This window comes from Moschus berezovskii, chromosome X, assembly GCF_049115385.1.
Source record: "Moschus berezovskii isolate FMDL1 chromosome X, NW_MosBer_1.0, whole genome shotgun sequence".
NCBI lineage: Eukaryota > Metazoa > Chordata > Mammalia > Artiodactyla > Moschidae > Moschus > Moschus berezovskii.
Window position 1 is genome coordinate 145320308 of NC_142488.1, and position 16658 is coordinate 145336965.

The 16658-nt window shown below is 46.0% G+C and overlaps 1 pseudogene; it reads right to left on the reverse strand.

Moving 5' to 3' along the window:
* LOC148773527 (A-type potassium channel modulatory protein DPP6-like) overlaps nucleotides 1-16658 on the reverse strand; it is an 82402-nt pseudogene that overhangs the window by 48836 nt on the left and 16908 nt on the right.

Consider the following 16658-nt stretch of genomic DNA (forward strand, 5'->3'; position numbering starts at 1 on the left):
CATCACCTCTACTCTGGGCCCCAGACCTGCCCTGGTTCTGGAAGATGTTCACAGTGCAGCCTTGGGCAGGGCAGGCATACTGTGTGGGCTTTGACAGAAGAGCCTGGAGGCTTTGATGGGCTGGCCCTCCAAGCCCCTCGCTTCTTGGACAGGGAGATCCCCACCGCAGCCTGGGGGCAGCCCACCCAATTCAACAGACGACCCAAACCTGGGGGCACTGTGTTCTGTGCTGACTCAGCGGGGGATATGTCAGGATGGGAGGTTCCTGGGCTGACCTGAGACCCGTCAGGAGTTAGTTCAGTTCAGTCGCTTACTTGTGTCTGACTTTGTGACCCCATGGACTGCAGCACGCCAGGCCTCCCTGTCCATCACCAACTCCCAGAGTTTACTCAAACTCATGTCCATTGCGACGGTGATGCCATCCAACCATCTCATCCTCTGTTATCCCCTTCTCCCGCCCTCAATCCTTTCCAGCATCAGGGTCTTTTCAAATGAGTCAGGACTTAAACACCCAGGAACCTTCCCCCCACTATCCACAAACATTTTATCACAGTGCCTGGAGGCTGACTCCACGCTCCGGCTCTGATACCTTTTGAGACCTCCGGTCTTACTTTCCAGGCGCCCCCCCCGCCCCAGCTCTTCCTGTGGTGTCAGTGTCTGACATGGAGCACACTAACGAATATGTGTTAGGAATAGACTCTGTATCATCCACTCTCACATCTATTTTCTGGCTTTCTTTTTTCTTTGCACTTAAATAACTTAATTACTTACTTTTGATTTCATTGTTTAGTTCAGTTCAGTCACTCAGTCGTGTCCAACTCTTTTCAACCCCATGGACTGCAGCTTATCAGGCCTTCTGGTCCTCCACCAACTCCAAGAGTACACCCAAACTCATGTCCATTGAGTCAGTGATGCCATCCAAACATCTCATCCTCTGTTGTCCCCTTCTTCTCGCGCCTTCAATCTTTCCCAGCACCGGGGTCTTTTCAAATGAGTCAGCTCTTTGCATCTGGTGGCCAAAGTATTGGAGTTTCGGCTTCAACATCAGTCCTTCTAATTAGGGTTGTTGCTGCTGCTACTGCTGCTAATCACTTCAGTCGTGTCCGACTCTATGCCACCCCACAGATGTCAGCCCACCAGGCTCCATCGTCCCTGGGATTCTCAAGGGAAGAACATTGGAGTGGGTTGCCATTTCCTTCTCCAATGCATGAAAGTGAAAAGTAAAAGTGAAGTAGTTCAGTCGTGTCTGACTCTTTGCGACTCGATTGGCTGCAGCCTACCATGATCCTCCATCCATTTGATTTTCCAGGCAAGAGTACTGGAGTGGGTTGCCATTGCCCTCTCTTCCAATTAAGGTTCAGTTCAGTCGCTCAGTCATGTCTGACCCTTTGCGACCCCATGAATCACAGCACGCCAGGCCTCCCTGTCCATCACCAACTCCTGGAGTTCACTCAAAATCATATCCATCGAGTCGGTGATGCCATTCAGCCATCTCATTCTCTGTTGTCCCCTTCTCCTCCTGCCCCCAATCCCTCCAAACATCAGAGGCTTTTCCAATCAGTCAACTCTTTTCCAATGAGTCAACTTTGGCATAAGGTGGCCAAAGTATTAGAGTTTCAGCTTTAGAATCAGTCCTTCCAATGAACACCCAGGACTGATCTCCTTTAGAATGAACTGGCTGGACTTCCTTGTAGTCCAAGGGACTCTCAAGAGTCTTCTACAACACCACAGTTCAAAAGCATCAATTCTTCAGCGCTCAGCTTTCTTCACAGTCCAACTCTCACATCCATACATGACTACTGGAAAAACCATAGCCTTGACTAGACGGACCTTGGTTGGCAAAGTAATGTCTCTGCTTTTTAATATGCTCTCTAGGTTGGTCATAACTTTCCTTCCAAGGAGTAAGCGTCTTTTAATTTAATGGCTGCAATCACCATCTGCAGTGATTTTGGAGTCCCAAAAAAAAATAAAATAAAAGTCTGACACTATTCCCACTGTTTCCTCATCTATTTTCCATGAAATGATGGGATCAGATACCATGATCTTAGTTTTCTTATTTATTTATTTTAATTGGCGGCTAATTACTTTACATTATTGGATTGGTTTTGCCATACATTGACATGAATCTGCCCCAGGTGTATGTGTTCCCCATCTGTAACCCCCCTCCCACCTCCTTCCCCATGCCATCCCTCTGGTTCATCCCAGTACACCTGAATGTTGAGTTTTAAGCCAACTTTTTCACTCTCCTCTTTCACTTTCATCAAGAGACTCTTTAGTTCCTCTTCACTTTCTGCCATAAGGGTGGTGTCATCTGCATATCTGAGGTTATTTATATTTCTCCCAGCAATCTTGATTCCAGCTTGTGCTTCTTCCAGCCCAGCGTTCCTCATGATGTACTCTGCATATAAGTTAAATAAGCAGGGTGGCAATATACAGCCTTGACGTACTCCTTTTCCTATTTGAAACCAGTGTGGTGTTCCATGTCCAGTTCTAACTCTTGCTTCCTGACCTGCATATAGGTTTCTCAAGAGGCAGGTCAAGTGGTTTGGTATTCCCATCTGTTTCAGAATTTCTCACAGTTTATTGTGATTCACACAGTCAAAGACTTTGGCATAGTCAATAAAGCAGAAATAGATGCTTTTCTGGAACTCTCTTGCTTTTTCCATGATCCAGTGGATGTTGGCAATTTGATCTCTGGTGCCTCTGCCTTTGCTAAAACCAGCTTGAACATCTGGAAGTTCACGGTTCACGTATTGCTAAAGCCTGGCTTGGAGAATTTTGAGCATTACTTTACTAGTGTGTGAGATGAGTGCAATTGTGCGGTAGTTTGAGCATTCTTTGGCATTGCCTTTCTTTGGGATTGGAATGAAAACTGGCCTTTTCCAGTCCTGTGCCCATTGCTGAATTTTCCAAATTTGCTGACAAATTGAGAGCAGCACTTTCACAGCATCATCTTTCAGGATTTGAAATAGCTCAACTGGAATTCCATCAACTCCACTACCTTTGTTCATAGTGATGCTTTCTAAGGCCCACTTGACTTCACATTCCAAGATGTCTGGCTCTAGGTGAGTGATCACACCATCGTGATTATCTTGGTCGTGAAGATCTTTTTTGTATAGTTCTTCTGTGTATTCTTGCCACCTCTTCTTAATATCTTCTGCTTCTGTTAGGTCTATACCATTCCTGTCCTTTATCGAGTCCATCGTTGCATGAAATGTTCCCTTGGTATCTCTAATTTTCTTGAAGAGATCTTTAGTTTTTCCTATTCTGTTGTTTTCCCCAATTAGGGTTCAGTTCAGTTCAGTTCAGTCGCTCAGTCGTGTCTGACTCTTTGTGACCCCATGAATCACAGCACGCCAGGCCTCCCTGTCCATCACCAACTCCCGGAGTTCACTCAAACTCATGTCCATCGAGTCGGTCATACCATCCGGCCATCTCATTCTCTGTCATCCCTTTCTCCTCCTGCCCCCAATCCATCCCAGCATCAGAGTCTTTTCCAGTGAGTCAATAACTGATCTTTAATTTTGGATTTCTGCCTAAATAAGCTGCTGGCAATCTCCTTTTCAAAACTTTCCCCCAACCAGCTCTCCCTGGTGCCTGAAACCCTGCCACCAAGACAGCAGCAGTCCCTTGCTGAAAGAATTAAAGGACCTGCCATGATGTGGGGCTATATCAGGGAGGGTGCTGAGCAGGATCCTGCCAGGGCTGGTGAAACTGTGGTGCTGGCGCCCAGGAAGCTGGGCAGAGTGGGGAATGGAGGCTCAGACTTCCGGGAGATTAGAGCAGAGGAGGGACAAGACAGGGAGAGACCAAGACATTGAGGACTCCTTACTTCTGAGCTCTCACTCTTGTCTGCCTGTACCCACCATTTCCACCTTTTTGTGTGAACATACATGTGAACATGTCACCGCAAGGTGTGTGGGTCCTTGAGAGTCTCTGGAAAGCTCCACCCCTGCAGTGGCCTGGACGTGAAGACCCCTGCAACACGGAGGTGTCCCCAGACACACAGAAGCAGATGGCCTGGTGGTGTCCATGGAGCCTCGGTCTGGGGTGGGGGTCTTTCAGAGCCGGGAGGGCTTGGCAGGCCCAGCTGGAGAGCCCAGTGCTGGCTGTGCATGTCTGTGCGGCCCAGGGCACTGCTTCGGGCTGGGGTCTGCCTAGGATGTTGCAGACGAGGTTGGCTCACCCCAGGCAACCTCCGGGCCTTGGCACCTGCAGGCCTGTGGGCCCTCACTAGCTGGGATATCTTCATGTTCATCACATCTAACCAGTACTGGGGACGCGGGTCCATCCAGAGCTGCTAGGGCACGACCACCTCAGTCTCCAAACAGAAACTTCTCCTGGATCATCTCTTAAAGCCTTTCCACTTCCCCCTCCCACATCACAGGGAGATAAAAGGCAAGACCAAAGAGAGAGCAACTTACTTTTCTTATTGGTTGTGTTGTGCACAGTCGCTGTGGGGACCCCAGACCTGCAGTGGGTAGAGAAACAAGTAGGGATCATCAGTGTGGACAGTAGAGGCCAGGTCCCTGGGAGTTAAGGGCACGTTTTCTTAACTTTGCATCTGTGTCAGTTTCACGGAACCCAAGTAAAAGTGCATAATTTCAGGTGGTCTTAACGACATAAAACATTGACGCCCTTATAACCTCACTGTGACCCTCCAGGCAGTCCTACAGGGTCTTCACTGAGTTCCAGTCAATCTTCTGCCTCAGTCCTGAGTCACCCATCGAGGCTGCCTTGCTGACTCCTCCCAGGGGAAGCCATCCCTTCCTTGTCTCATGTAATGCCTGGTTAACACTTCTAGGGTAACATGATTACTGTGCAAGTGTTCAGACGTGTTTCCTGATGCAGCTGCCAGCTCTTAGGTTGTCCCGAAGCTGCAGGCCTGGAGTGAGAAGGGGGCCTGGCCAGCTGTGGTTTGAGTCTGTAGGTCAACTTCGTTACCCTCTTTAGCAAAAAAAGAGTCTGGCAAGAGAAAATAGCTTCCAAACTTCTTTTTCAGATATTCTGAAGACATATTGAGAGGCAGGCGTGAATTTTTCCAGCTTCATCTCTGCACCTTATCTGCACTCCTGTTCCACTGAGGGGGGTTAGTGTGTTCGTGGGGAGCCTTCCTGTGGGATGTGAAGGACGCCAGGCTTGTTCCCCACCCCCACTCCAGGCTACTGTCCTCTCTGCCTGAAATCTCTGTTCCCAGACACTGGCTTTGTCTTCATTCTCTGCTCACACACCTCCTCCAACTGCCCCCTCCCCTGCCCCTAATGCAAAAGAAGATACAACCCCTCTGCCTGGCCACCCTCCCTCTCTTCTTTACAGAGTGCTACCTCCTGCCATGACATCAGGACCCCAGAGTATGGATTTTCAGCATATGTGTCCACTGTTCATTTCAATTGCACTAGAACAGAAGCTCTAGAATTTATATGAACATGTTCTGAAACTTGGTCTTATTTATTGCCATTATCTCCAGCATCTAGAATAGTGTTTGGAACATAGTTGGGGCTTGATCACATATCTGGGGATTGAACGCTGAGTGAAGGATCCCAGACCACACAGGAAGAAGCCTGGGAGGCTGCCGCTTGGCCCTGGTGGTCTGGGCAGATGGCAGGGAGGGAGAGGGTGAAGGTTGGTGGAAGGCAGTGGGCAAGGAGAGTGGATGTGTCCTGGGGACTCATGGGCGGGAGCTGCTTTTCTTCTGCCTCAGGCAGGAGACTTGGGGGTGCTCTGGGCTCACGGGGCAGCTGTATCTAAGCTGGGGATTCATATTATTTGGGCAGCTTCCCCAGGATCACCATCAGAACTCCTTGCCCACTTCCAAGGGGCCCAGTGATAAGGGGCTGAGTTGCAAGCTGGGGGTCTGCATGGGTCCCACCACCGCGAGGCTCAGAGCCCTGACCACACTCAAAGACTGCAGAGTGGAATCCTAGTCTAGGGCCTAGAGAGGATGTGGCAGAGAAGCCATGGAGTCCAAGGTACCTTGAAACGCACAAGGGGCTGTTCCAGCCAGGGGAGCACCCCCAGACAAGCAGGGATAAGAGACAGACAGCAGTTGCAGCAGCTGTGGACTGCCTGTCCCCTGCCAGGGACTGGACCCAGACACCATCCAAAGCCCAGGAGGTCCGTTGCCTCCTTTGGCCCACTAGGTGCCACTTCTCCACTTCCCCATAGGTAGGACTGCCCAGATAAAAATGCAGGCTATCCAGTTATATTTGAATTCCAGATAAACAATATGTGTTTTCAGTATAAATATGTCCCAGGCAGTATTGGGATTTACGACTAAAAATGTATTTGTTGTTTACCTGAAATCAAGTGGTACTGGGTGGCCTGCCTTTTTATTTGCTGAAACAGGCACATTCGACCTGGGGATGGGGAGGGAGCAGCAGTGTCGAGAGACTCTGCATTTAGCCTAAAGGAACAGCACACACTGAAGGGGGTCTAAGCACTGGTGGTGGGTTTAAATTATTGAGTCAAACTAAGATTTTTGGCTGGAAGATCCATTTCCCCATGGGGCGTTCGTGTGGAAGAACAGAGCAGTTACTGAGAGACAAGCTGAGTGTCTTTCCTCCGCCCATTTTGGGGCAAGTAAATTTGCAAACAGAGCACATCCTCCATTCTTATAAATAATGTAAACAGTGATTATTTAGTGCCCACTATGTCAAAGGCACTCTACTAGGTGTTTATATGAAGAATCCCTAGTCCTCCCAGAGGCTCTACAAAGCAGGTGCTTCCAACCATATTCTGCAGATGAGAAAAAACAGGCTTTGAGAGTTTTAAGTCTTCTGTCCCAGCATACAGTGGGAAAGTTGCTGAGCCTGGATGGGGCCCTTCTTATTTTCAAATGCATGAACTTGATGTGTGTGTGTGCGCTAAGTTCCTTCAGGTATGCCTGATTCTTTGGGACCCCGTGGACTGTAGCCCGCCAGACTTCTCTGTCCATGGGGTTGTCCAGGCAAGAATACTGGAGTGGGTTGCCATGCCCTCCTCCAGGGAATCTTTCCAACACAGGGATCAAACCCGTGTCTCTTATGTCTCCTGCACTGGCAGATGGATTCTTTACCATGAGCCCCCTGGGAAGCCCAATGAACTTGGTACTTGTTTCTAAAAAATTCAAACACCACAGAAAGGAATAAAGTGACCTGTAAAAGGTCCTTCTCACCCCACATTCCAGAAGTAACCTAAATGATTCTAAAATGTCCTAAAATGTCTCTCTGCACATTGGGCTTCCCTAGTGGCTTAGCTGGTGAAGAATCTGCCTGCAATGTGGGAGACCTGGGTTTGATCCCTGGGTTGGGAAAATCCCCTGAGAAGGGAATGGTTACCCACTCAAGTAATCTCTGTGTGTAGGTGGTCAAATTTACAAAGAAGCAATTATTTCAAACATAAAGACACTTAAAAAAAAAAAACCTTCATGTAAATATGCAGCTATATGAAATCTTTAAGTTATACCACGTTGCATCACTTTTTAAAGATAAAACTTAAAACAGAGATTTGAGGTCACCTATGTTCCCTACTGAGCGACTTCATTTTCACTTTCACCTTCCTATGTCCCCTAATCTCAGGCTGCTCCCTTCCCAGCGGTTGACTTACCTTGGAGTTAGTATTTATCATTTCCATGCATATTTAAAATATATTATTGCCACATGACAGGTGTTAATAAAACAATTATGTGGCAAAATTATGGTTTTTCAAGTAGACATGTATGGATGTGAGTGTTGAATCATAAGGAAAGTTGAGCGCCAAAAACTGATGATCTTGAACTGTGGTGCTGGAGAAGATAAAATCAACCCTGAATATTCATTGGAAGGACTGATGCTGAAGCTGAAACTCCAATACTTTGGCCACTTAATTCGAAGAACTGACTCACTGGAAAAGACCCTGATGTTGGGAAAGAGTGAAGGCAAAAGGAGAAGGGCACGACAGAGTAAGAGATGGGTGGATGGCATCACTGACTCGATGGACATGAGTTTGAGTAAGCTCTGGGAGATGGTGATGGACAGGGAAGCCTGGTGTGCTGCAGTCCATGGCATCTCAAAGAGTCAGACAGGATCCAGCAACTGAATAACAACATAAATTTGTTAATAATAATACATACGCCACATACGGTTTAACACAGCACACCTCAGTGGTTTGAACTGCCTTGATATCTAGTCTGACAACAGCAGGACGACGAAGTCAAATGTCCAGCATATGAGTGGGCATAGCCACCTGGGAGGACAACTCAGCCACAGTTGTGAAACTGGACAATGCCTGACCCACGACCAGAGGGTCCCATTGCTGTGCCCCATCTCAGAGAGGGCCATGTGCACGGACACATGGAGGCATGCAGACTGATCTTAATCACCACTGCATCTGAGCAACAGCTACCGGGCTAGCCGTGGGCAGGGGAGGGACGCCGTGAACGCAGTCTGTCCACCCAGTGGAAGACCACAGAGTGCATGAGATGAGTACATGACACCGGTGCACACGGGCAAGTAGGGAAAATGAACGAGTTACACTCCGAGAGCACGTCATAAGTCCAGTTTGTTTCTCAGTCCAACAATGTTAGCTGACACAATTGGCTACATAATACTGTGGTTTAATAGGTTTATAATTCTTTTCACACAAATAATACATAAAAAGCACACAAAAAATAAAGAAAATATGTTTAATCTCGCAGGACTGTACTTTGAAGAGTACAGTAGTCCAGCCCAACAGCTGTCACACAGGGGCTGGCATCCGTAAACAGGCAAGAATGACTGACTGGAGGAGGGAGGGGGAGTGGGAGATGGTGGAGCTGAAGGATGGTGAGCAATGGGAGACAGAGGGCAAGCTGCAGGGTCACTCACGCCTGACGCTGATGGAACATACTTGTGCATCTTTGAAAGTTTGCAACTTGTAGGTTCATATGTAGGGGACTTACTGTACCAGGTTACATGAAAACATCAAGCTGCAGAATGGTAGATGCTGCAATCCCACGATGATGGAAATAATTTCCACAAATGGTAAACCTTCATTTTAAATAGATGTATAGTATTCTGTTATGTGGATACATCATATGTCTTTGGTCCACTCTCTACTGATGGATATTCACACTGTTTCCTTCTGGTTTTGTTGTTGTTATTGCTAAAAACACTGTCACAGAAATCCTCTAACACGTATCTTCCCACACAGGTAAGACTGAGCTGGTTAAGCTCATTAATGGCATTGCAATTGCTGTGTTAAAATGGCTGTACAGTCAGTTTTTACTAATAAGCTTGTGGTTTCAAACACAAAACCCCAAATCTTGGTGCTTTAATACAACAGGAGTTCATCCCTTGCGGCTGTTACATCCTGGGGGATTGGTTGGCTATAGCCATGCTGGTCATTCTCTGGGACCCAGGCTGAGAGCGGAGCCTTCATCTGGAAGGTACACACTCATGGCCATGGGAATCCAGAAGGGCACTGAATAAAAAGGACCAGGGCCATAGTTCACACACACTCTGGTGCCCTCGACAACGGACCTGGAAAACCTCTCCAGAGAAGCAGCCGTGAATCACATGTGATGGGAGGGTGGTCCGTGGGGGGCAGACACTGGGACCAGGGCGTTACCACACTGAGTGGAGACCGGGATGCCAGTGTACATAGTCTCATCAGCCTACGACTAAAGGTGGACGGAGGTCTAAGCTATAACTTAAGAAAGATACGTGTGGGGGTTTTTTGTTTGTTTTTGTTTGCTTTTACCATCCTTACAGGCATGTATTCATCTTGATGTTGCTTTCATCTACCTTCTTCAAATCTTGAGTGGATTGATGTTGGACAACTGCCTGTGCAATTCATGTGTGTGGACTGCAAACTGCCTGTCTCATGCATGGTCCACTTCAATTGCATTGTTGCTTGGGGTCACATTATTTAGTAATTAGCTCTATTTTATAGGAGTATTTGTAGCAGCTTTATTTGCTACAGATAGACACTATAAACAATACACACATATACCAACAAGGTGAATAAAGGGGTAAGAAGTTACAGAGCAATGACACACAGATGCAAACAAGGTAGCTCCCTCTTCACTGAGGGTTGCAGATTCTCCTCCTGGGTCCTTTCTGATTTGTGCCTCAAAAGGTGCCCTTGGTACCAACAGCAGCAACTGTCATGATGAATTCCACTTTCAAAAAACTTATCTGCTTCTACCAAGTTTCCACTACTATACACACACATGTACAACATCATTTCTCCTACCAAGTTTCCACTACTCCCCAGACACACACACACACGTAAATCTTCCGGCCAGGGATCTGAGTCATCCCAGAGCCTGTTCTGAATCTGAGAGTCAATGTCATAAACAAAATATTTGCTAAGTGGATTAGCAGCTTGTGAAGGAGAACTTCCTAAGCATATACTTGGCCATCGTGTATCAAGGCAGCAAATTTAAACTCAGCTAAAGAAGGATCCCCTAAGACAACCCTCTAAGTCCTGTGTTTTATTTAGGTCATTGTTTCCTTCCTGATACTCAGCAACCCCTCTGGCCCCAACCCTTTTCTCTAAGCACCAAGGATAGCTATCTTTACTTACAGGATCTGAATTGTATTCTCTTTTTTCTGAGAACCATATTACAACCATGTCATCTTTCCTGTCATTTTAATATAGAATTTTTTGCAATGGGTTTCCCAGGTAGCACAGTAGTAAAGAATCTGCCTGCCAATTCAGGAAATGCAAGAGACCTGGGTTTAACCCCTGGAATGGTAGATCCCCTAGAGCAAGAAATGGCAACCCCCTCCAGTATTCTTACCTGGAAAATCCCATGGCATCCCTTACCTGCTACAGTCCATGGCATCACAAAGAGTTGGACATGACTGAGTACATGTCAGGTCACATTCTTTAGAATAGCCAAACAGAAACAATACAAATACAAGTTACATCTAAGCTGAAAGTCGCTCAGTCATGTCCGACTCTTTGAGACCACCTGGAACTATATAGTCCATGAAATTCTCCAGGTCAGAATACTGAAGTGGGTAGCTTTCCTTTCTCCAGTTTATCTTCCCAACCCAGGGATCGAACTCAGGTCTCCAGCATTGCAGGCAGATTCCTTACCAATTGAGCTACAAGAGAAGCCCAAGAATACTGAGTGGGTAGCCTATCGCTTCTCCAGCGGATCTTCCTGATCGAGGAATCAAACTGGGGTCTTCTGCACTGTCGGTGGACACCAAAGTTAAAAGGCAGCCTATACGTGTAATTTAAATGGATTGATTATAGCCTAATCCTATCCATCTACCCAGACGTCCTCTGGGAAGCTCTGCTTCCCAGGTCCAAGGTGTCATGGTTGAAGTGCTGTGTCCTCCACCTCTCATGCCATCATGCACGCTTCTCTGGCCCAGGTGGCCTCAACCCACTGCTCTGTGTGAATTTTAAGATCACCCATTGTTTAGAGATTTCTATGATGCTTGGGCTCCTGAAAATTGGCAAATAATTTAGGAAAACACCTAACTCAAAACAAAGTCACAAGAAATGGAGAAAAAGCAGGAGATTCCCAATTTGGAGTAAGATATTTGGGCTTTGTGATCCTTTGACCAGACCTGGGTTAGTGTTGCCAAGGATTTCTGTAAGAAAAGAAGAAACACCCTAAACCCAGGAGGCCCACACACATGACTTCAGGGAGCTTGCAACACTTAAAGGGGAGCCTGCTAAACTTGTTTCAAACAATTAAGGACACTTTTACTAAAGAGCCTTTGGAGGGGCTTCACCACTGAAGCTTTAAGCTGGTTTTCCTTACTTTTCTTCCTCTTCTTCCAAATGATCTCACTTGCATCCAGCCAAGAGCTACCTGATTAAATGCATTGTTTTGAACAGTAGGAAGTTTTGGCGTGTCCTCACTGCTGCCTGCAATCCCTCCCTTCCGCCTGTCTCTGCACAGACTACTGTGGCCCAAATCTTTCTAGATGGTCAGAATCCGACAGCACTCTGTTTAACTGTTATCCTCCCAACAGCTCCTATTTGCAGTTTCTTCTTACTTTGCATGTGATTCAAACCAACAAACATATATTGAGACTCTACCATGTTCAGGGAGCAGGGCCAGGTCCCAGGGATAAGGGCAGAAGACAGGAGTATTTGCCACCAGGGAGCTCAGAGGCTAGTGGAGGAAGGCACCCAGGCACAGGAACAGTCCCCGGAAGAAGGTGCACTGTTCCGAGGTCTGCACATGGACCCAGGAATCAGGATATGGTCCCCAGTCCTGTCTGGGTCAGCTCAGCCACCAGCTACTTGTGGTTCCAGCCAAGGGGTGTTTCTTACCTGGGTCCCAACTGTGGAATACAGGGTGGCTAAGGTCTATTCTTAATAAGAGGAACAGCAAAAATGATGACACCACCACTCTGGGTGCCTGTCAGGTGTAGAGTTTTGTGCTGCAGAGACACTGCCTCACCTCACTGGCTCCGGGAGGCCAAGGTAGCCTGTCTGCACAGACGTTAGGATGCTGTGATCCACTGAAGCCTCCCCGTGAGAGACAAACACGGACCCTGGGGAGGGAAGATGCTCTACACCTGTGCCCAGAAGGAGGAGCTGTTTTCAGCCTGACGTGGAAGGCGGAGAGGGGCCGGAAGGGGACGATGGAGAAGCAGGACCACCTGTCTGCTTCCTCTTAGCATCCCTTCCCTGTCATTCCTTTTGGGCTAGTCCTAGAACACAGGACATATTCAACTGTAAATAACTCTGTCAATCAGGTCATTCATTAAACACTTGATTCTCCATGTGTTCACCTATGGACACATTCATGCACACAAGCCTAGACTCTAGTGACCAGCTGCTTGTGAACACACACGTGCAGTCACAAAACTATTTATTAATATTATGAGTCTCTTTGCCCCTTCCTGAGATTTCTTACATCCTTGGTATGTTAAGTGGGTCTCAGCTGTTGCACCTTTGCTAATTGCACAAAAACAGTTCTGTTCGCTCAGGCTTTGTTCACAAAGACACAACTGCCATTAAAACATTTAGTCTTTTAAAAACTTCGTGTATTACTTCAATACATACAGAGTGAAGTAAGCCAGAAAGAAAAACACCAATACAATATACTAACGCATATATATGGAATTTAGAAAGATGGAAATGATAACCCTGTATACGAGACAGCATAAGAGACACAGATGTATAGAACAGTCCTTGGGACTCCGTGGGAGAGGGTGAGGGTGGGATGGTTTGGGAGAATGGCATTGAAACATGTATATTATCATATGTGAAACAAATCACCAGTTCAGGGTCGATGCATGTTACAGGATGCTCGGGGCTGGTATGCGGGGATGACCCAGAGGGAGGATAAGGGGAGGAGGGAGGTGGGAGGGGGGTTCAGGAGGGGGAACTCATGTACACCCAGGGCAGATTCATGTCAATGTACGACAAAACCAACCAATATAATATTGTAAAATAATTAGCCTCCAATTAAAATAAAAATTAAAAAAATAAATAAATAAAAAATAAAAACTCCGTGTAGCTGACAGAGACTAGTTTGGCTCAAGTGAAAAAAAAAAAAATCTGAGTTCCAGGTTTATATTGTTTCTGAACGGAAAAATAACCACACTGAAGCAAGCAAATTCACAACCAACCCATAAGGTAGTTCTGGTCAATAAAGATCCTGCTGCCAGATGGGGAGAAATTCAAATTATAAATGGAAAAAGTACATCACAGACTTGCAAACAGAAAATATTTATTTCTTTCTGTCTCTGGTTTCCAGTCCCATTCTTTCAGAACGTGAGTTTAAACCTGCTCGACTGGATGGAGAGATGTGGCCATTACAGATGAGAATAAAGTGATGAAAAATGACACAGACTAGAAAAGAAAAAAGTCATCAGACTGAAAGGAAACCATAGAGACAATGATTGTCCTCTTTGTTCTCATCTGTGTCCTCAGAGGAATTTGTGTGACAGATAATTCCCACCAGAAGCTAAACTCATGGTATATAAACAACAGAGACTCAGGCAGTCTGGCTATCACTGCCCAGATATGTCTTGAGCATGGATGAATGGTTCAAAGGCCATCGGCCAGCTAGTGAGGGGAGGAAGGCTCTGGCCAGTGCAGAAGATGGGCCATGACCCTGATGGCGCAGCAGCCAGATCTCTTTATTTCCCAGTTCATGAATTATGTATGCTTGATGCACAAGGTTCATATGTTGAGGTGATATTAAGCAGGGTGTTAGCCAAGCTTCAAAGAACTACTGTAGAGAATGAAGATATTTGTTTCCAAAGATGTGACTTCCTAGTCAACACTGCAGATGGATATTGTTGTATTTGACTTTGAAACCTTGTTATAGCTGACATTGAGTGTGGAATTTGGGGATTTCCCTGCCATGCCTCGCAGCACTGAGTTTTGCTTCAGTCCAGATTCATGGGGCCACTTGAAAGTGACCAAATGTCCCATGCAGCTGGGTAAGGATCATGACTAAGAGGGCTTCACAGAAATCAGGTGTGGTTTCACCTGCTCACAAATGGTGGTGAAAAGTGTCACATTAACCTTTCACAGTCACATGTAACCTCTTGCTTGAGAAATTACATGTTACATTTCAGGCACATGACAGACATGTTTAGTAGGAGAAACCATCCCAAAAATAAAATGGGAGGGGCCTCTGTATGCTCCCCAAAGTCAGCTAGTATCCTTGGGAAATTGATCCATAGAAATGTTAGGTTTTAGGAACTATCTGCCTTTTGGTGCTGTTCAGTTGCTCAGTCATACCCAACTCTTTGCAACCACATGGACTGCAGCACACCAGGGCTCTCTGGCCTTCACCAACTCCTGGAGCTTACTCAAATTCATGTCCATTGAGTTGGTGATGCCATCCAACCATCTCACCCTCTGTCGACCCCTTCTCCTCCTGCCTTCTATCTATCCCAGCATCAGTGTCTTTTCCAATGAGTCGGCTCTTCACATCAGGTGGCCAAACTTTTGATGCTTCAGCACTGGTCCTTCCAATGAATATTCAGGACAGATTTTATTTAGGGTGGACTGGTTTGACCTCCATGAAGTCCAAGGGTCTCTCAAGAGTCATCTCCAACACCACAGTTCAAAAGCATCAATTCTTTGGCGTGTAGCCTTCTTTATGGTCCAACATTCACATCCAAATATGACTACTGGAAAAACCATCGCTATGGCTATATGCACCTTTGTTGGGAAAGTAATGTCTCTGCTTTTAAATACGCTGTCTATGTTGGTCATGGCTTTTCTTCCAAGGAGCAAGCGTCTTTTAATTTCATGTCTGCAGTCACCATCCACAGTGATTTTGAAGCCCCCCAAAATAAAATCTGTCACTGCTTCCACTGTTTCCCTATCTATTTGCCATGAAGTGATGGGACTAGATGCCATGATCTTCGTTTTCTGAATGTTGAGTTTTAAGCCAGCTTTTTCTCTCTCCTCTTTCACTGTCATCTGGAGACTCTTTAGATTCTCTTCGATTTCTGCCAAAAGGGTGGTGCCATCTGCATATCTGAAGTTATTGGTATTTCTCCCAGCAATCTTGATTCCAGCTTGTGCTTGATCCAGCCTAACATTTCTCATGATGTATTCTGCATATAAGTTAACTAAATAGGGTGACAATATACAGCCTTGACGTATTCTTTTCCCAATTTGGAACCAGTCCATTGCTCCATGTTCTGTTCTAACTGTTGGTTTTTGACCTGCATACAGATTTCTCAGGAGGTAGGTAAGGTGGTCTGGTATTCCCATCTCTTGAAGTATTTTCTACAGTTTGTTGCGATCCACACAGTCAAAAGATTGGGCATAGTCACTCAAGCAGAAGTAGATGCTTTTCTGGAATTCTCTTGCAATTTCAATGATGCAACGGATGTTAGCAATACAATCTCTGATTCCTCTGACTTTTCTGAATCCAGCTTGAATATCTGGATGTTCTCAGTTCCAGTACTGTTAAAGCCTAGCTTGGAGGATTTTGAGCATGACCTTGCTAGCATGTGAAATGCGTGCAATTGTGCAGTAGTCTGAACATTCTTTAGCATTGCCGTGTGATTCGAATGAAAACTGACCTTTTCCAGTCCTGTGGCCACTGCAGAGTTTTTCAAATTTGCTGGCACATGGAGTGAAGCACTTTTACAGCATCATCTTTTTTTTTTTAATTTATTTTATTGGAGGCAAATTAACTTACATTAATATATTGGTTGGTTTTGCCATACATTGACATGAATCCTCCCCGGGTGTACATGTGTTCTCTTTCTTGAACCCGCCTCCCACCTCCCTCTTCCCCATATCCTCGCTCCATGTCATCCCCGTGCACCAGCCCCAAGCATCCTGTATCATGCGTCGAACCTGGACTGGTCACTTATGATAATATACATGCTACATTGCCGTTCTCCCCAATCATCCCACCTTCACCCCCTCCCACAGAGTCCGAAAGACTGTTCTATATGCCTATTTCTCTTTTGCAGTCTCGTATACAGGGTTCAGTTCACCATCTTTCTAAATTCCATATATATGCTTTAGTATACTGTATTGATGTTTTTCTTTCTGATTTACTTCACTCTGTATAATTGGCTCCAATTTCATCCATCTCATTAAAACTGATTCAAATGCATTCTTTTTGATGGCTGAAAAATACTCCATTGTGTATATGTACCAAAGCTTTCTTATCCATTCGTCTGCGGATGGACATCTAGGTTGCTTCCATGTCCTGGCTATTATAAACAGTGCTGCAATGAACATTGGAGTATATGTGT